This window comes from Arachis ipaensis, chromosome B5 (assembly GCF_059453495.1).
Source record: "Arachis ipaensis isolate K30076 ecotype BB chromosome B5, ASM5945349v1, whole genome shotgun sequence".
NCBI classification, from domain to species: domain Eukaryota; kingdom Viridiplantae; phylum Streptophyta; class Magnoliopsida; order Fabales; family Fabaceae; genus Arachis; species Arachis ipaensis.
Genome location: NC_142440.1, coordinates 27,050,129 through 27,072,186, shown reverse-complemented (window position 1 = coordinate 27,072,186; position 22,058 = coordinate 27,050,129). Strand labels below are relative to the sequence as shown.

Here is a 22,058-nt window from a genome sequence, read left to right as displayed (position 1 = left end):
CTGTTGTGAATGTGTTTGGATTGAATACTTCTGAATCTGTTTGTTGCATGGTGATGACTTTCTTGTTTTATTGATTGAATTGTAAATTTTTTTTCTTCACTCAATTACATTTAGTTGTTTGATTCATATGAATTGGTTTCTGATTTACTACTGCATTCATATGAAAACCTGTTTGATTGAGTGAATTTATGAAATGTGATAGTTAACTGCTGAATTACTGCCAAAAATTGTTTAATTGGTTTTAACTATTCATTCTTGATGCGGTTGATTAATTGAGTTTGACATTATGCTAATCCTACTTTGAAACTTTACTAAGCTTAATTCGTCGATTATCTGGCTGTTTGCTTTACTATTTTGTTGCTAAGAGCTAAGCTTTCTTTCGATTTTATTGCACTGAGCTGCATTTTCATGAATTAGTAATGCAAGGTCTTATTGATGGATTTTTGTATCAATAAGACCTGGTATTCTAACTATTTTCAAGGAAAATTTGCCTCAGATAAGCTTTATTGCCAATTTTGGTCAATACTTTCAATTTCTTTACTTGTTTTAATTTTTATTTACTCATATGCATTAAATGGATTGAATTAATTTCATAATTGACCAAAACTTGGATGTTTTTCTTGATTGAAGTTCTCCTACCTTAATTCACAGGATTAAGAAATTTTAGCCTATGCAACTAGTTTTATCTGCTTTTATCATGCTTAACTGATTTAAGTTACATGAGGCATGGATTTTTTTGTTTCTTAATCCAATCCTGTGATTTTAGTACTGGAATGTAATTTTGTGTTTGAACTTACCTTAATTGCTTTGTTGATCATTGCTTTATCCCTTTCATCACCAATTGATTAAGCTTAAAGTTTATTCATATGAATATGTGCACTACACATACTTGACTCAGTCATTTCTTTCATATTGCATTGTTGCGAAGTTCAATGTGAGCTTGCATAGCAACAATGTTTCCTTCCCTTATTTATAATAAACAGGCAAGCTAACTGACTTTGATTGCTTTGATTGTTTGGAATGAAATCTCTGTTTACTATTGTTTTGAATCTGGCATATAATTCCAATCAATTCTACTTTCTTCGTTCACTTCACCGTTCTACTGTTATTTACCTCAGTTTTCCACTTCTTGCCTACTTGTTACATCATTTTGCTTTGTGTGCCTTTAGAATACATTTCATATACCTGTTTCCTTCGTTCTTTTTCAGGATGTCTAACAGGAACGAAAAGGGTAAGGCCACAGGGTCCGGTAAAAGGAAAAGAACACAACAGACCGCTAAAACAATAGACGAGCTACTATCTGAGAGACGGATCAGTGAGAGAGACAGAGTTAATCAGAATACGCCTCCCACTGATCCATAAAATTTCATCAACCTTTACTCGGAGCTTAACTTCTCTGATTTTCAGAGTAGGAACTTGCACATGGAAAGGAAACTCTAGATACCCCCTGAGATGCAAAAGTTTACTCAGGATCGGATTGCTCAGTGGGATGGGAGTTCCTAGATAGGAAATTTGTGACAGTGAACGCATCGCAAGTCCAAGAGTTTTACGCTAACTACTACACAGGGGCCCTCGATGCAGTTCACCTACGGGGCAAGAAGGTTCCAGTTTTTGAGGATGTCATAGAGCGTACCTTTCACTTTTTGCCTAGGCCCAGTGGGAAAGATGCTTTTGAAGAGGCAGAAAGTGAAAGGAAGATGATGACTTTTGACTGGGATAAGTTGATGGTAGTTGATAAACTACTATTTTATGGTTTATCTTGTACTCAATTGAGTGGTTTTTATCTACTCTTTACCCACTTATTCATACTATTTGCATGGTTTTACATTTGCCTTCCTAATTATGTGCTTTAATTGAAAACATGTTTCTTTGGACTTATCTTTGCTAATATTAATCCTCTCTTATTACCATTAGATGTCTTGATATGTGTGTTAAGTGTTTTCAGAGATTACAGGGCAGAAATGGCTTAGAGGATGGAAAGGAAGCATGCAAAAGTGGAAGAAATACAAGAAGTTGGAGAAACTGCTAAGTTGTCTAGCCTGACCTCTTCGCACTCAAACAGCTATAACTTTAGCTACAGAGGTTCAAACGATGCGGTTTCAGTTGCATTGGAAAGCTATCGTCCAGGGCTTCAATTTGATATATAATATGCTATAGTTGCCCTGACGCTAGGTGACGCGACCGCGTGCTCCATGCGGCCGCGTCGCAATGACGAAAAACCAGCGTGGCAGATTTCACAACCAGCGAATTCTTGGCTGTTTCCGACCCAATTTGCAGCCCAGAAAACACAGATTAGAGACTATAAAGTGGAGAAATGAATCCATTCATAATCAAGCTCTCATATTCACAATTTTAGGAGTAGATGTAGTTTTTAGAGAGAGAGGTTCTCTCTTCTCTCTTAGGATTAGGATTTAGGACTTCTCTTAGTTTTAGGAGTGACTCTCAATCCCAGGTTCTTTATTTTTATTTATTCTTCCAATTTAGTTTATGAATTCTTCATGTTAGATTATAATTTCCCTTATTAATATTATTTGAGGTCTTTCAGTTATTATTGCTTTCTTTTATTTACATGATTATTGCTTCCCATCTGAAGGCATTTTTATTCCAGTAGATTTATTTTTCCCCTTTTGGTTTTGGTTAAGAAATCAGTAACTCAGGAGTTATCCAATTCAACAGCATAATTGATAATTGTTATCTTGCCAATTGAGTTGAACTTCAATAATCCCAATCTTTTCTTAGGAAATAAACAGGATTCGAAGATCAAACCAATTTGTCCCTTGACTTTCCTTTGCTTTAGTAAAGGTCAACTAAGTGGAATTAAAATTTAACTTTCATTATTATTGATAAGGATAACTAAGTCTAGACTTCCAATTTCTTATACCTTGCCAAGAGATTTTATTATTATTATTTTATTTTACTTGTCATATAACATATTCCCTCCTTACTTCCGAAACCCCCAATTTACAATCTTCATAGCTAATAATAAGAACATACTTCCCTGCAATTCCTTGAGAAGACGACCCGAGGTTTAAATACTCAGTTATCAATTTTAAAGGGGTTTGTTACTTGTGACAACCAAAACGTTTGTATGAAAGGACTTTTGAAGGTTTAGAAACTATACTTGCAACGAGAATTTATCCGCAAATTTCTAGACCACGCAAAAGTTCTCTCATCAGCAGTCATTGCCAGGCCTGGGAGTTCATGGATCTACAGAGTAGACAAAATGGCTCCCAAGGCTATCTCAGTCCACGCTCTGACTATTGAGGCTTGGATTTGGCAGCAGATCTTAGCCAATTATGTGATGCCAAGCACCCACGAGACCCACATCATTGCTGACATGGCGATCTTGATCTGGTATGTCTTGGAAGGTAAGCAGCTGTATCTTCCAAGGCTCATCAAAAAGCACACGGGATGGGCTCACTACATTGGCAACCAGGCCTTCCTGTGTATGATTACTTAGCTAGCTACAAAGGCCGAGGTTGTCTGGTTGACCACTGATGAGAGGCCGACCATCACAGGAAGCAAGAAGGTGATACCACATGGCGACTGGTACAAACCTTAGCCGACCTCCAGACGCAGAGGCAGATGTCAGGCAGCATCCACTTCAGAGGCAGGCCCCTCAGGACCCTCAGCACCATCAGCACCAGCAATATCATCATCATCATCAGAGACGATCTACCATCTCGTCCACTGGCTCATCGAGGACATAGCTCGTTTAGAGTGCCACTCTAAGCGACGTTATGAGAATATCAAAAGATAGCACCCAGCTTGGGACGCGACGATGGAGGAGTTGGACACCCCTCAGAGCACAGCGAGGAGGAGGAGCGGGACCCACCAGCTGACGATGGCGATGATGACGACTCCTTCCACTCCGCATGATTGCATGAGCACCGAGGATAGTGCAGATATTAAGTGTGGGGAGGTCGTCCGACTAATCGGCGATAATCTTTCTAGGTGAAATGTTCTATTCTAAACACTTTTAGCTTTATTTTGTTTTTTTTGAGTGCTTTTTTTAGTTTATTTCACTTTTATTAGTTTGGTCTGTACATAACTAGTATCTTTATAGTTTGATGCACTTTTATTTTGCCTTGTATATATGCTTTTAGTCTTTAGTTGTTGATTGTGATTGGATAATGTGATAATTACACCTAGTTTAGTTTTCTATATACATGATGATTTGGTTTGATTGAAATTAGAAAATGAACTTAGGGTTTTTTTTTATATTTTCATCCAATCACATTGCATATACCAAACTAATGAAAATTTTCAAGAAAAATTCTTTATAGGGCATTCTAAAATTGATTTGAGCTTATATTTTTCATTTAAACTTGCTTGAACTATAAGTGTGGAACATAGTTTTAGAGCTAGAACACACAACCTTGTGAGTTTTGAGCCTTAATGTGTGGTTACATCATATTAACCAATATTTCATTCTCGTGTATGTTATTCTATGATTGTAATCTTTGATTTGTTTGATTCTTTATGTCCTATTCTGTGTATATATGCATTGATGTGATTGAGGCCTTCATTTCAATTAGGTCACTTACCTATATAGCCTTACTCTTTCATCTACTTTTGTTAGACAACTTTGAGCCTTATTAATTCTCCTTTTGTTCTTAATTTTAGCACATTACTAGCCTTACGTGAAAAACAATAAATGTCCTTCATTTTTATCTTTGAAAAACTTATGCTAGTGAGAGTGTGTAATATCTAAGTGTGGAGAAATTTGGGAACATTAGTTGATAAAGTTATGTTTTGTATTTTTTATTAAAAATCTTAGGAATTGGGTACACACTCATGTATTAATTATGTAAACCATATGCATTGACACTTGTGTATATATTTCACTTTGAATAAAAAAAGAAAAAAAGAAAAAAAAAAGAAAGAAAAAAGAAAAAAAAGAAAAAGAAAAAGAAAGCAATAAAAAGAGGACAACGGCCCCAAGGAAAAGTAATAATAACAATTCATATGGGATGTAAATTGAAAAGAATGCATGATTATGTAAAAAGTGAAATGATGGGTAGTTAGGTTTGCTTTAGAATTGTATAGGTTGTTATATGTATTTGGTGAGAGCTTAAGTTGATCAAAGATTCAAATTTTAGCTCACTTAGCTATATCCATCCTTACCTTTGCCATAGCCCCATTACAACCTTGAAAAAGTCCTCATGATATTTGTATGCATACATTGAATAAATGTTGATTGTTAGATAAAGAACAAATTATAGAAAGCATGATTAGAGGAGAATTGAGTGAATCAACCCTAAACACTTGAGCGACTAGAGCGTATACACATCCAGTGAGGGGTTCGATTGCTCAATTCTATATTTCCACTTGTGATTATCTCTTATCTTACAAGTTTGTAAATTCTTTTTTAGAACTCAATTCAATTGTGGATTTGACTTGGTTGTTGTTCTCTTTAGCCCTTGATTATTTATATGTGTATTCTTGAAAATTGATTTATTTTGACTACGTATAGGTAATTAGATAGCATTAGATAGAGTAGTTATATGCATTTAGATAGATTGCATATAGATAGTTTACATTGAATAAATGTTGATACCCTTTCTTTTCTTTTTTGATGTTTATCATGAGGACATGCTATTGTTTAAGTGTGGGAAGTTTGATAAATCACTATTTTATGGTTTATTTTGGATTGAATTGAGTGAATTTTATCAACTTATCCTGCATTATTCCCTGAAATAGCATAGTTTTGTGAATTTCTCCTAATTGTGCTTAATGATTGAAAACATGCTTTTTAGGCCCTCAAATTGCTACATTTAATTCACTTAAACTCTATTCAATATCTTGATGTGTTTGTTGAGTGATTTCAAGCTCAAAAGACAAGGATGGCTTGAAGAAGTGAAGAAAAAGCATGCAAAAGTGGAGAATTCATGAAGAAATAAATTTTGGAGCATCTTATGGTCATGTGTACGCATGTCTTGCGTGTATGCATGTTTTGGAAATTCGCCACTTTGTGCCTACGCATGCTCCATGCGTACACATGACTGCCAGCACGTGATTTCACTTAAGTGAACACGTGAGTCGTGATTTCGGGCCAAATTTGGCCCAATCCAACTCATTTCTGAAGTATTTCAAGCCAAACTCAAGGAAGATCAAGGGGGAGAACAATGAGGATAGCTTTAGGCCATGTTTTAGGTTAGATTTCTAGAGAGAGAAGCTCTCTATTCTCTCTAGAATTTAGGGTTTTAGGTTTAGTTCTCTTCATAGATTTAGATTTTGATCTTGTTTTAATTTAGTTTCTTTTACCTTTTATTGTTCTAGCATCTTGATTTTCTTAGTTTTACTTGTCAATTTCTTTATTTTGTTACTTTCAGTTTTATGAACTCTTGTTGATTTGGTTTTCTTTTATGAAATTTGATGTTTTATGCTTTCTTGATGATTGTTTGAGTTATTGTTATTGTTATCTTGCATTTGATAGTTTTAGATTTTATTATTATTTTACTATGTTTTACTTTTATGTCTTTCAAGTGTTTGTAGAAATGTCTCTTTTAGTTTTAGGGTAGTTTTTTTACACTCTTGGCTTGAAATTATAATTGAAGTGACCTTGAGTCACTAATGTCTAAATTGATTGACAATTTAGAGATTTTAATTAATCTCATTTCCATTAACAAGTAAGACCTTTGGATTGAGATTGATTAAGTCCGGTTAACTTATCTCACCATTAGAGGTTGACTAATTGGGTTTGCTCTTATAATTGTCTTGTCGTGGTTAGTGATACAAGAGTCGTTGATTTCCAATATTGATTGGTGATTTAGGATTGTTAATTGTTCTTGTTTCCATTGACGAGTAAGCCCTATGGATTAAGACTGACTATGTCTATTTGACTTTCTCCCAATGTTGGAGATGATTCAATGGGATTAACTCTAGGTAATTGCCATGTTTGTGGTCAATGACTTGGTTAGAAAACTTTGATTCTCAGTCTTTACCAATATTGTCTTTTAGCACTTATCTTTCATTAGTTATTAACTTTACCTTTCTTGTCATTTATTTTCTTGCCTGTTCATCTACAAACCCTTTGTTCTTATAAGAGATAATATATACACCTCACTGCAATTCCTTTGAGAGATGATTCGAGATCTAATACTCTCTATTTTTATTGATTTGCATTTGTGACAAATAAATTTAAACTTTGATTAGGGTCATTTGTTGATTTTGGAACTATACTATTGACAAAGCAATTATTTTTGAGAAATTCTAAACCGACGTTTGGCCCTCAAGTTTTTAGCCCTCATTCTGGCCGACTTGATTTCTCATCAGGTTAATTTTGGAGTATATTACAATAGAAAAAGGTGTTAAAAGGAGTTAGAAAGAGACATCCTAGACAACTACCAAGTGGTTTGCCCCAGCAAAGAATGACTGGAGGATCTGGTGTAGCTGACAGAGTATTTGAAGCAATACATGACTTGGATGCTAATGATGATTCTGGTGAAGGTGCTCATAAAGATCTCAATCGAGGTGCTCCTGATGATGCTCCTGATGGAGGTGGTAATCCTGACCAAGCTGATGTGACTGATATCAAAACAGAGAAAATTGTTACAGAAAACACAATAGGTATTTCTTTTTTATGTTTACTTAGATAATTGCTCTGAATAATGTGTTATTGATGTGACATCTGTTGTATTATTGCATAATTTAATTGAGTTGTTTACCTTTTCTTATGATTGCTATGACAGAGGCAAAAGAAGCAGCTCAAGGAGAATAATCACAATCAATTTTGCAGCACCAACCAACTCCACAATATCCATAGTAGCTGCACCACCACCCCCTCCTTAAAGTAGGATTAAGAATGTTGTTGTGAGGCCACCTAGTTGGTCTATACCTTCCATCCCAACTAGGCCATTGAGTGCTATAGCCCCAAATTTTGGGCCTAGACTAGTAATACAAAGTCCAGTGATATGACCAATGGATAAGGCCTAATCTTTAAGTCTAAGTTTCACCTCTAATTAAGCCACCAACTGTGACTAGGAAAACATGGCAGCAGCACCCAAACCATCCAAAACAAGTTCACAGGGTTTATGCCCACCCCATCTTTGAGGAGGAAGAAACCAACTAGCCAACCATCAATGACAAGAAGAATAGATAGTGGGATGTTATGCAACTTAGTACTATTTTGTTATCTGATATATTTTGATTCTAGATTATTGGTTTGAACTTTTATATTTTGTGTCATGGGACTATATTAGTATTTTGTGTCCTATGTTTTGGATTTTAAGTGATGTTAACTTCTAGATTTAGCATGATAATATTTATGTTTTGAAGTATTGAGCATTAGCTCTTTAAGTAAAATTGTAAGGGTATCTACAACTTTTCTTCTATTAAAACTTTTTGTCCATTACAAGTTAGTATCATGCCACATTGTTATTTTTTTCCTTCTGTAACTTATTCTTTTGGTTGCAAATCGATTATTTATTTAGTTTTCATCACTGATAAGAAGACCAACTCATTCAAATTAAGCAAAAGAACATCATTCATTGATCATCTTAATTACATTCATTTATTGGAAAAAGCACAAAATCATTAAACTATGTCATTGTTAAACCTATAAACTCTTAGTCATTTATCTACTTAGCCAAATAAAGTAGATTTACAGCCACACCTAATCCAATTAAGATACAAATGACATTGACAAGCAACTCAATCCTCCTAAGGTGCTCATTCATTTCAGTCATCTTAGGCAGCAACATTACCATCTTATCAATCTCCACATCATCCACACACTTGTCACTGATTTGGGTTTTCTTCTTCACATTTATAAGATCTTTCTTCTTCAGTACAATGATCTTGTATCTTATCCAACCATTACAAATACCTATACCAAATTTGTTTGTTCTACCAAGGCAAAACAAATTCATAGATTAGATAAAAAAAACACCAAAATATGAGAAACAACAAAAATGGAATAAGCAGCAAAATCTCAATTTGTACTTTTCACATACAGCATCGGAAAAAACCATCTATCAGGCTTACTAGTTGTCTTTGACTTCAACGGAATAGCTGGGAGACAACAAAAGCACATTCCATCATAGGTTTTCATCACAAATTCTGACATACCATCCACTTCAAAAGCTTCCATTGATGGGCTCTTTCTCCCTATACTAGCTTTCCCACGAGCTTTGGCCGTATAAATGTTCCAATCTGCAAATTTGGGGAAAATTAAGCACAAAAGTCCCAATTTAGGGTTCAGGACAATGTTTGGTGTGATTTGGGGTTTTTTACCTGGATTTTGATTTAATTTAAATGTTAATTATAGCTAAGTATTTAGGCTAACAACGTTGCCAAATTAGCAAAATATGGTAGCCACATCAGCTACGTATTGATCGGAAGCGAGTTCGGGGACACACTTGTCAAATTTTAAAATTTTTTAGGTACAATTTTATCAATAACAAAAGTCAGGTACCATTTTATCAACGCTAGAATATTTTAGGAACCGATTTGGTATTTGCCTTTATATAATACAATATAGTATAATATAATATAAGGTCTAGAGTCCCTAAAGTTAGCCGTGAAGTAGCGCTTGGCAACTAGCATTGGTCATGATGTACTAGAAATTGGATCGTTACAAATGGTATCAAAGTAGTTCATCCTTGGTAGAGCCTGGGGATGGACTGACCATGCTTCATTGCATGTTCTGTTAGTATATTTCTATGCTAATAGGGTATCTCTGTTAATACATTTTGCATGATGGTATGTGAACATTCGTTGTAGGAAATGTTTGCACTTAAACTGGATATATTAAGACTGATCACCTTAATGTTGATCTTTTGGTATTAACAGGACCCAAATGGCTGCGCATATGCCTGGTCCCCATTAAGGAAATCCAAGTTCCAAGCCAGCATTAGATTCGACTGCTTTCGTAGAATCCATGACCGCAATGGCTACCGTTATGTGTGATTCTGTTACCACGACTAATAGAGCCATAGAAAGGATGGAACGACAGGGTAATGGAAACATGAATAGCAATGAAAATGGACCGAAAAATGGCATACCCGAGGGGGGATAGGCTGATGACCTTGGCGTCTTTCCTTAAAGTTAATCCACCCCAATGCTCAGGAACCACTAATCTGACCGAGGCAGATGCTTGGTTTCACACTATAGAACGGGCTCTGCAAGTGCAACATGTCTCGGAAGGATAATATGTGGAGTTTGCTACTTATATGCTAAAAGGGGATGCATAACATTGGTGGCAGGGAGTAAATCTGTTATTGGATCAATAGGGCACCGCAATTGCTTAGGATAATTTCACGATAGAGTTCTACAAGAAGTAATTTCCTTCGTCCACCCGCACCCCAAAGGAGTTAGCACTGTTACAGTTAAGATAGGGGAGTATGACAGTAGCCGAATACACCAGGAAGTTTGAGGACTTATGCCACTTCTCTAAGGTTTGTCAAGGAGTTCCCACAGAATTTGAGGAATAGAAGTGCATTAAGTTCGAAGAGGGACTCAGGGAGGATCTATTGACTTCTATCGGTCCAATGAAGATTGGGAACTTTGCTGAATTCGCCAAAAAGAGCTAGCTGATAGAGGAATGTACAAAGAAGTTGGCAGTTGCATGAGCGAATCATCGAGAGGTTGCATAACAAAGTTTTGATCAGAGTCTAGCCCATCGGGGTATAAATTTCAAAGCTAACAGGCAACAACAGCGCTGGAACCAACATGGAGGCAGTTTAGGATTTTGGATTTAGAGTATTAGAGTTTAAGGTTTAGGGTACAAGGAGAGAAACCTCAACAGGCTTAGGACAGCCTCATATGCCCAAAGTGTCAGAAAAATCATAGCGGTAGGCCTTGTCGATTTTGTACAAATACATGATACTACTGCAACAAGGAGGGACATCTAGCAAGAGATTATCAAAATAGGATTGTAGATATGACCTCTAGACCCCATCAACAGGGAGGAGATTTTACCGTGACTACTAAAAAGCACCACTAGGTCCGGTCCCTTCGCTTGAGGTGAGCATTACGCTAATTAAAGACCTTAACTATAAAGCATGACATAGATGTTCCTATAATTCTTTGTGCATAGTTAAAATTTTGAGGATAAATTTTTTTTTTAAAGATGGTAGAATGTAAGAATCTAGCTTCTGGAAAACTTAGTTTTCGAACTATTTTGTAACTTATTCCGCAAAATTCCGAACCACGGCTTAACAAGAATTAGTGAGGCAGGCTCAATGGTTAAAAAAATAAAAGGGTAATTAATGAGTCAAACTTGACTTTACGAGGGTAATTAATTCCTCTAAATCAAATTTGACAAGTAAAAAGTGAAGACTTGGTTGCCATTAGTTTATTTTCCTCACTAAAAATTTTTTGAGGCAAAAATTCACTTTTAGTGACATTTTTGCGCACACCAAAACAAGTTAGTAACCGAAAACCATGGAACCAATGGTAAAAATAATTTATATTTTGGTAATTGTGTCCCAAGATTAATCTTAGCCATCCATTCATAATTTATTTCTTTAAGAAAAAAATCTCAGCCACTAGTTATTTTATCGCACGGTAAAAGTTACTCCGAAGCGAACTTCTGACTAGTATTCCGCAAATAATACATAGAGACCTCGAATCCTCTTGCTTGTTTCCCAAGCAACACGCCCCCCCCTCTCTCTCTCTATGACTAGTATCCACCCCCTCTCTAATATGTTTTAACCCCAATTAACTAACTACGGTTAACTGTAGATAAACTCAACACAGCATTGACTAAGCTTCCTTGTTTTTACGCCCCTTCTTTATTAATCCTCATCCCTTGGCCACAAAATTCTTACCCTCTTTTACCATCCTAAATTCATCCAAGACTCTGAATTTTTATTTAAAGAAATCTTACTCACAAATTTTACACACACTTATGCATTTTTACCACCTTTTTTACCGAAATCTTGAGAGAGGAAGAGAGAAAAATACTGCACATTTTCTCCATATTTCAGCTAAGATTCCAGCAGCTCTTCCATTTTTCTTCATGTGTTTTTTGAGAATCCAAGTCATACAAACACAATTTCCTGCCTGTTTTCACTAATTCTTACGAAAATTCAGCAAGGTGAGCTCTTGTTCCTTCTCCATTCTTTTTTGTTTTTCCAGCAGTAATTATGGTGAATTCTTGTTATCTCCCATGTCTAGAAAACTCCTCTTAAAACCCATATAGAGCATTTCTAAGAAGATACACAAATTCAAGCTTAAAGTGGCCAAATTTCATCATTTTTTGTGATACTTTTCGGCCAAGAAAAAATGCACCACCTCCAGCTGTATTTCTTCTTTTGTTAGAGTATTTTCTGGTGTTTTAGAGATCTAGGGCCTGAATTAAAAACGAGATAAGGATTAAGAATAGTTAGAATATGTTTATACTTTATTCGTGTTTATATAATTAAGCCACTTTGTGGTGATTTTGTGCTTGATTTTTAATTCTAAAAATTTAGTGATGCTTCTCTATTTTTGACTTATTATTGAATGATATTTGAAGCTTATTTGCCTATGAAAATTGTATGGAATAGCTGAATTATTTGGAGCACTTGGGGTTTATGTTCCAAGTCTTAAAAGCCACTAAAAGTGGATAAAAATGAAAAACTACACCTTTAAAAATTTTAGCCACTAAAGGCCTGGAAAGTGACATGTTGGAGGATTAAAAAGAAGTTAAAAAACTAGTTTTGATCCTATGAAACAAGTGTGTAAAAGTAAAAATGGTGTTATAGTTATTTCAGGTAAAAAAAAAAGGGGTTAAAATGTAATATAAATGAAATATAAGTAGAATTTTGAACTTAGTGTATTTAGGAATAAAATAATAATTAAATAAATTAATTGGATCAAAATTATAATTAAAATAAAATTTTAGGCCTAAATAAAAACTTTAATAAAAGATATGAGTAAAAGTGTAAAAGTGGTAACTAAAATAAGTAAACAAATTAATAAAGGGTAAAATAGTTTTTTAGACTCATAAGGATAAAATTGACATTAATTAAAATTATTAGGAGTGATTTGGTCATAGAAAAATATTAGGGTTAATTTGGTAAAATTTTGATGCTAAATAAAATTAAACGGAAAAATTAGAACACCTAGGAATAAAATGATAATTTTGGGCACAAAGTAAATATAAAAATGGTTAATTAACTTAATGAAGGGTAAAAAGATGTTATGAAGGATATGAGGGTAAAATGGTAAAGTGATAACATTAGTGTTCCTTTAAGTGACTTTAAAAACTTGACTCCTTTTACTTCAGCATTCCGTATTACTTTAGTTATCATTGATCTATAACTAGTAGTAGTAGTCTTTGTCCTCATTTTTTATAGACTTTTAGAGTACTAATATGTTTTGTAAATACTATATATGTATTGTAGAACAGGTCCTAGAGTAGGGTGGCTTTTGTAGAGCCGAGGCTTGTTAATATAGATATTGGAGTCTGTAAATAGTTTTGTGTAGTATAAATAAGCGATAATGTCTTCTGTATGAACTATGATAATGTATTAAATTGAGCCTTCGGGTAAATAGATGATATTGTTATGCTTTCCTATGTTTATATGCATCATGTACTTTTGCCTAACTTAAACCTATTTTGCTATTGCTGGCTAACACGTGATCTCGATAAGCAATACAGGCTCAAATATAACTGTGAAGTAGCGCCTGACAACTAGTATTGATCATGACGTGCTAGAAATTGAGTCGTTACAGCTATAGTTTATTTTGTAGATCTCCATGATATAATTGTGTCACCAAATGTAAACATTTATCCTATTTGGGATCTAAATTTATGCGGATCAGATAGATAAACTACATCTGCAAAGCCAACTAATTGTGACTTAGATCCATAAGGATAAAATAACCCCATATCAGTCGTTCTACGAAGATATTGAAACACATTGTTTATTCCATTTCAATGTCTTCTTATTGGAGAGGAATTGTGTCCTCACTAATAATTTTATATCAAATATTATATTGGGACATGTATTATTAACAAGATACATTAGTACCTGATGAGCGGATAATTTATACGCTTTTTGGCATTGTTTTATATAGTTTTTAGTATGATTTAGTTCGTTTTTAGTATATTTTTATTAGTTTTTAAATAAAAATCACATTTTTAGATTTTACTATGAGTTTGTGTATTTTTCTGTGATTTCAGGTAATTTCTGGCTGAAATTGAGGGACTTGAGCAAAAATCAGATTCAGAGGCTGAAGAAGGACTGCAGATGTTGTTGGATTCTGACCTCCCTGCACTCAAAGTGGATTTTCTGGAGCTACAGAATTTCAAATGGTGCGTTCTCAATTGCGTTGGAAAGTAGATATCCAGGGCTTTCCAGAAATATATAATAGTCCATACTTTTTCTGAGTTTAGATGACGAAAACTGGCGTTCAACGTCAGCTCTCTGCTCTATTCTGGCGTTAAACGCCAGAAACAAGTTGCAAAGCAGAGTTAAACACCAGAAACAAGTTACAAACTGGCGTTCAACTCCAAGGAAGACCTCTACACGTGAAAGCTTCAATGCTCAGCCCAAGCACACACCAAGTGGGCCTGGAAGTGGATTTCTGCATTATTTACTTATTTCTGTAATCCTAGTAACTAGTTTAGTATAAATAGAACTTTTTACTATTGTGTTAAAGATCTTTTGGAGGATCATTTTCGAGATCATCTTTTGATCATTTTAGACCTCTAGACCTCCATGGGAGGCTGGCCACTCGGCCATGTCTACCCTATTTTCACTTATGTATTTTCAACGGTAGAGTTTCTGCACACCATAGATTAAGGTGTGGAGCTCTGCTGTTCCTCATGAATTAATGCAAAGTACTATTGTTTTTCTATTCAACTCAAGCATATTCTTCTCTAAGATATTCATTCGCACACAAGAACATGATGAATGTGATGATTATGTTACGCTCATCATCATTCTCACTTACGAACGCGTGCCTGACAAACACATCCATTCTACATGCAAACAAGCTTGAATGCATATCTCTTAGCCTCCTGATCTACGATCAGAGTCTTCGTGGTATAGGCTAGAATTATTGGCGGCCATTCTTGAGATCCGGAAAGTCTAAACCTTGTCTGTGGTATTCCGAGTAGGATCTGGGAAGGGATGGCTGTGACGAGCTTCAAACTCGCGAGTGCTGGGCGTAGTGACAGACGCAAAAGGATTACTGAATCCTATTCCAGTATGATCGAGAACCGACAGATGATTAGCCGTGCGGTGACAGCGCATTTGGACCATTTTCACTGAGAGGACGGGATGTAGCCATTGACAACGGTGATGCCCAACACACAGCTTGCCATGGAAAGAAGTATGAAGGATTGGATGAAAGCAGTAGGAAAGCGGAGATTCAGAAGGAACTAAGCATCTCTATACGCTTATCTGAAATTCTCACCAATGAATTACATAAGTATCTCTATCTTTATTTTACGTTTTATTTATCTTTTAATTATTAAAACTCTATAACCATTTGAATCCGCCTAACTGAGATTTACAAGGTGACCATAGCTTGCTTCAAGCCGACAATCTCCGTGGGATCGACCCTTACTCACGTAAGGTTTATTACTTGGACGACCCAGTGCACTTGCTGGTTAGTTGTGCGAAGTTGTGACAAAGAATTAAGATTATGAACGTGCGTATTAAGTCTTTAGCGCCGTTACCAAGGAATGAACGATCACGATTTCGTGCACCAAGTTTTTGGTGCCGTTGCCGGGGATTGTTCGAGTTTGGACAACTGATGGTTCATCTTGTTGCTCAGATTAGGTAATTTTATTTTAATTTTAAGCTCTTTATTTTTATTATTTTTATTTTTATTTTCGAAAAAATTTCAAAAAAAAAAACACCAAAAATAATTTTGTGTTTCTTGTTTGAGTATAGTGTCAATTCTTAAGTTTGGTGTCAATTGCATGTTTTTATAATTTTCTTTATTTTTCGAAAACTCATGCATTTGTTCTTCATGATCTTCAAGTTGTTCTTGATGAATTTCTTTGTTTGATCTTTAAATTTTTCTTGTTTGGTGTCTTTTCTAGTTTTTAATATGCATTTTCAATTTGTTAGTGTCTAAAGTTTGAAAATTTCTATGTTTGGTGTCTTGCGTGTTTTTCTTTTCTTAAAAATTTTCAAAAACATGTTCTTGATGTTCATCTTGACATTCAAAGTGTTCTTGGTGTTCATCTTGACATTCAAAGTGTTCTTGCATATTTTTCTTGTTTTGATTTATAATTTTTTATGTCTTGTGTCTTTTTTTTTTTGTGTTTTTCTCTCTCCACATTAAAAATTCAAAAAAATCAAAAAGATATCTTTCCCTTATTCTCTCATAAATTTTTGAAAATTTGAGTTGACTTTTTCAAAACTTTTTAAAATTTAGTTGTTTCTTACGAGCCAAGTCAAATTTTCAATTTAAAAATGCTATTTTTTTTCAAATCTTTTTCAAAAATCAAATCTTTTTTCATTTTTTCTTTCATAATTTCGAAATTTTCAAAATTTATTTTCAAAATTTTTTTCTTATTTCTATTTCATATTTTCAAAATTAATGCTAACAATTAATGTGATTAATTCAAAAATTTTAAGTTTGTTACTTGCCTAATAAGAAAGGTTCAATCTTTAAATTTTAAAATCATATCTTTTTGTTTCTTGTTAGTCAAGTAATCAACTTTGATTTTCAAAATCAAATCTTTTTAAATTTCTTTTTCAAATATTTTTCAAAATAAATTTCAATCACATCTTTTTCAAAATCAATTTCAAAATCTTTTCTAACCTCTTATCTTTTCAAAATTGATTTTCAAATCTTTTTCAATTAACCACTTAACTTTTTGTTTGATTTTAAAAGTTTACTATTTCAATCATATCTTTTTCAAAACCACCTAACTACTTTTCTCTCTCTTATTTTCGAAAATTACTAACCCCTTTTTCAAAATTTATTTTAATTAACTAATTGTCTTAAATTTTAATTTAATTTTATTTCCCATATTAAATTTCGAATTCTAATTAATAGTCAACATAAAAACAAAAAAATATTTTTCATTTTATTTTTAATTTTCGAATTTTCCTTTCTCTCATCTCCTTCTATTTATTTATCTACTACCACTTCTCTTCTGCTCAAAAATTCGAACCAACTCTTCTCCTCTGTGTTCGAATTCTTATCTTTTCTTTCTTCCATCCTTCTCTTCTTATACTCATATAAGGAATCTCTATACTGTGACATAGAGGATTCCATATTTTCTTTTCTGTTCTCTTCTTTTTCATATGAGCAGGAACAAGGATAAGAACATTCTTGTTGAAGCTGATCCTGAACCTGAAAGGACTCTGAAGAGGAAGCTCAGGGAAGCTAAAGCACAACTCTCTGGAGAAAATCTGACAAAAATTTTCGAAAAAGAAGTAGACATGGCTGAAAATAATAATAATGGTGGAGATGCAAGGAAGATGCTTGGTGACTTTACTGCACCAAATTCCAACTTACATGGAAGAACCATCTCAATCCCTACCATTGGAACAAACTATTTTGAGCTAAAGCCTCAATTAGTTCTCTGATGCAACAGAATTGCAAGTTTCATGGACTTCCATTAGAAGATCCTTTTCAGTTCCTAACTGAATTCTTGCAAATCTGTGATACTGTTAAGACCAATGGGGTTGATCTGAGGTCTACAGGCTTATGCTTTTCCCGTTTGCTGTAAGAGACAGAGCTAGAATTTGGTTAGACTCTCAACCTAAAGATAGCCTGAACTCTTGGGATAAGCTGGTCACGACTTTCTTAGCCAAGTTCTTTCCTCCTCAAAAGCTTAGCAAACTTAGAGTGGATGTTCAGACCTTCAAACAGAAAGAAGGTGAATCCCTCTATGAAGCTTGGGAGAGATACAAGCAACTGACCAAAAAGTGTCCTTCTGACATGCTTTCAGAATGGACCATCCTGGATATATTCTATGATGGTCTGTCTAAATTATCTAAGATGTCATTGGACCATTCTGCAGGTGGATCCATTCACCTAAAGAAAACGCCTGCAGAACCTCAGGAACTCATTGACATGGTTGCAAATAACCAGTTCATGTACACTTCTGAAAGGAATCCTGTGAGTAATGGGACGCCTCAGAGGAAGGGAGTTCTTGAAATTGATACTCTGAATGCCATATTGGCTCAGAACAAAATATTGACTCAGCAAGTCAATATGATTTCTCAGAGTCTGAATGGATTGCAAGCTGCATCCAACAGTACTAAAGAGGCATCTTCTGAAGAAGAAGCTTATGATCCTGAGAACCTTGCAATAGCAGAGGTATTACATAGGTGAACCCTATGGAAACACCTATAATCCTTCATGGAGAAATCATCCAAATTTCTCATAGAAAGATCAACAAAAGTCTCAACAAGGCTTTAATAATGGTGGAAGAAACAGGTTTAACAATAGCAAGCCTTTTTCCGTCATCCACTCAGCAACAGACAGAGAATTCTGAGTAGAATCCATCTAGCTTAGCAAATATAGTCTCTGATCTATCTAAGGCCACTCTAAGTTTCATGAATGAAACAAGGTCCCCCATTAGAAATTTGGAGGCACAAGTGGGCCAGCTGAGTAAAAGAGTCACTGAAACTCCTCCTAGTACTCTCCCAAGCAATACAGAAGAGAATCCAAAAAGAGAGTGCAAGGCCATAACCTTACTTGGTGTGGCCGAACCCAGAGAGGAGGAGGAGGACGTGAATCCTAGTGAGGAAAACCTCCTGGGACGTTCACTGACCAATAAGGAGTTTCCCTTTGAGGAACCAAAGGAATCTGAGGCTCATCTAGAGACCATAGAGATTCCATTGAACCTCCTTTTACCATTCATGAGCTCTGATGACTATTCTTCCTCTGAAGAGGATGAAGACATCAATGAAGAGCAGGTTGCTGAATATCTAGGAGCCATCATGAAGTTGAATGCCAGTTTATTTGGTAATAAGATTTGGGAGGATGAACCCCCCCCCCTTGTTCACTAATAAACTAAGTGCATTGATAAGGCAGACATTGCCTCAGAAGAAACCGGATCCCGGAAAGTTCTTCATACCTTGTACCATAGGCACCATGACCTTTGAGAAGGCTCTGTGTGACCTTGGATCAGGGACAAACTTCATGCCACTCTCTGTAATAGAGAAACTAGGAATCTATGAGGTACAAGCTGCAAGAATCTCAATAGAGATGGCAGACAAATCAATGAAACAGGCTTATGGATTAGTAGAGGACTTGTTAGTAAAGGTTGAAGGCCTTTACATCCCTGCTGATTTTATAATCCTAGAAACTGGGAAGGATGAGGATGAATCTATCATCTTTGGAAGACCCTTCCTAGCCATAGCAAAAGCTGTGATTGATGTGGATAGAGGAGAGTTGGTCCTTCAACTAAATGAGGACAACCTTGTGTTTAAAACTCAAGGATCTCCTTCTGTAACCATAGAGAGGAAGCATGAAAAGCTTCTCTCACTGCAGAGTCAACCAAAGCCCCCACAGTCAAACTCTAAGTTTGGTGTTGGGAGGCCACAACCAAACTCTAAGTTTGGTGTTGAACCCCCACATTCAAACTCTAAGTTTGGTGTTAGGAGGTCCCAACAATGCTCTGAACATCTGTGAGGCTCCATGAGAGCTCACTGTCAAGCTATTGACTTTAAAGAAGCGCTTGTTGGGAGGCAACTCAATGTTATTTAATTATATCTATTTATTTTCTATTGTTATTTTATGTTTTTTTAAGATTGATGATCATGTGGCGTCACAAAAACTACTGAAAAATCAAAAACAGAATGAAAAACAGCATTAAAAATAGCTCACCCTGGAGGAAGAGCTTACTGGCATTTAAACGCCAATAAGAAGCATGAAACTGGCGTTTAACGCCAGAAAGAAGCATCAAGCTGGCGTTAAACGCCAGAAACAAGCACCAGACTGGCGTTTAACGCCAGAACAGAGCATGGAATTGGCGTTAAACGCCAGAAACAAGCAGCAAGCTGGCGTTTAACGCCAGACATGCATTCTAAGGGCGTTTAGCACGCCTAATTGAAGCAGGGATGTTAAGTTCTTGACCCCTCTGGATTTGTAGACCCCACAGGATCCCCACCTATCCCACCTCTTCTTCTCTCCTCTTCACACCTTTTCATAACTTTCTTCCCCAAATACCCTTCACCAATCACCTCCATACCTCTTCCCTAAATACCCTTAACCACTCACATCCATCCACTCTTTCCCATAAATCCCACCTACCTCCAGAATTCAAATTCTTTTCCCTCCCAAACCCAACCCTAAAGGCCGAAACCTACCCTCCACCCCACCCCTATATAAACCCCTCAACACTACTCCATTTTCACACATTACAACCACCACTTCTCCCCCTTGGCCGAATACATTCTCTCCCTCCATCTCCTCCATTTTCTTCTTCTACTACTACTTTCTTTCTTCTTTTGCTCGAGGACGAGCAAACCTTTTAAGTTTGGTGTGGTAAAAGCATTGCTTTTTGTTTTTCCATAACCATCAATGGCACCTAAGGCCAGAGAAACTTCAAGAAAGAGGAAAGGAAAGGCAATTGCTTCCACCTCTGAGTCATAGGAGATGGAGAGATTCATCTCAAAGGTCCATCAAGACCACTTCTATGAAGTTGTGGCCAAGAAAAAGGTAATCCTTGAGGTTCCTTTTAAGCTCAAAAAGAGCGAATATCCAGAGATCTGACAAGAGATTAGAAGAAGAGGATGGGAAGTTCTCTCTAATCCTATTCAACAAGTTGGGATCTTAATGGTTCAAGAGTTCTATGCAAATGCATGGATCACTAGGAACCATGATCAAAGTGTGAACCCAAATCCAAAGAACTGGCTTACCATGGTTTGGGGGAAATACTTAGATTTCAGTCCGGAAAATGTAAGGTTGGCGTTTAACTTGCCAATGATGCAAGAAAACGCCCGCCCTACACTAGAAGGGTCAACTTTGATCAAAGGTTAGACCAAGTTCTCATGGACATATGTGTGGAAGGAGCTCAATGGAAAGTTGACTCAAGAGGCAAGCTGGTTCAATTAAGAAGACCGGACCTTAAGCCTGTAGCTAGAGGATGGTTGGAGTTCATCCAACGCTCAATTATTCCTACTAGCAATCGGTCTGAAGTTACTGTAGACCGGGCCATCATGATCCATAGTATCATGATTGGGGAGGAAGTGGAAGTTCATGAGATTATACCTCAAGAACTCTACAAGGTGGCTGACAAGTCATCCACTTTGGCAAGGTTAGCCTTTCCTCACCTCATTTGCCACCTCTGCAATTCGGCTGGAATTGACATAGAGAGAGATATCCTCATTGATGAGGACAAGCCCATCACTAAGAAAAAGATGGAGCAAACAAGAGATCATGGACCTCAACAAGAGCATGAGGAAATTCCTCACCATGAAATCTCTGAGATGCCTCAAGAGATGCACTTCCCTCCATAAAACTATTGGGAGCAAATCAACACCTCCCTAGGAGAATTAAGTTCCAATATGGGACAACTAAGGATGGAACACCAAGAGCACTCCATCATTCTCGATGAGATTAGAGAAGACCAAAGAGCTATGAGGGAGGAGCAACAAAGACAAGGAAGAGACATAGAGGAGCTCAAGAGCACCATTGGTTCTTCAAGAAGAGGAAGACACCACCCTCACTAAGGTGGACCCGTTCCTTAATCTCCTTGTTCTTATTTTCCTGTTTTTCGGTTTTTGAGCCTTATGTTTTATTTATGTTTGTGTCTTTACTATATGATCATTAGGGTTTAAGTGTCTATGTCTTAAAGCTATGAATATCCTATGAATCCATCACCTCTCTTAAATGAAAACTGTTCTAAAAACAAAAGAACAAGAAGTACATGGTTTCGAATTCATCCTTGAAATTAGTTTAATTATCTTGATGTGGTGACAATACTTTTTGTTTTCTGAATAAATACTTGAACAGTGCATATATCTTTTGAATTTGTTGTTTATGAATGTTAAAATTGTTAGCTCTTGCAAGAATGATGAAAAGGAGAAATGTTATTGATAATCTGAAAAATCATAAAATTGATTCTTGAAGCAAGAAAAAGCAATGAATACAAAAGCTTGCGGAAAAAAAAAAGAAGAAAAGAAAAATGGCGAAAAAAAAGA

At 35.8% G+C, this 22,058-nt stretch overlaps 1 non-coding gene across 1 annotated transcript; it reads right to left on the bottom strand.

Moving 5' to 3' along the window:
* Positions 1-17,742: 17,742 nt before the first annotated feature.
* On the bottom strand, positions 17,743-17,850 carry LOC148563672 (small nucleolar RNA R71). Its single transcript, XR_015884062.1, has one exon. It is a non-coding gene; the product is annotated as a small nucleolar RNA R71 (small nucleolar RNA).
* Between the last annotated feature and the right edge of the window lie 4,208 nt (positions 17,851-22,058).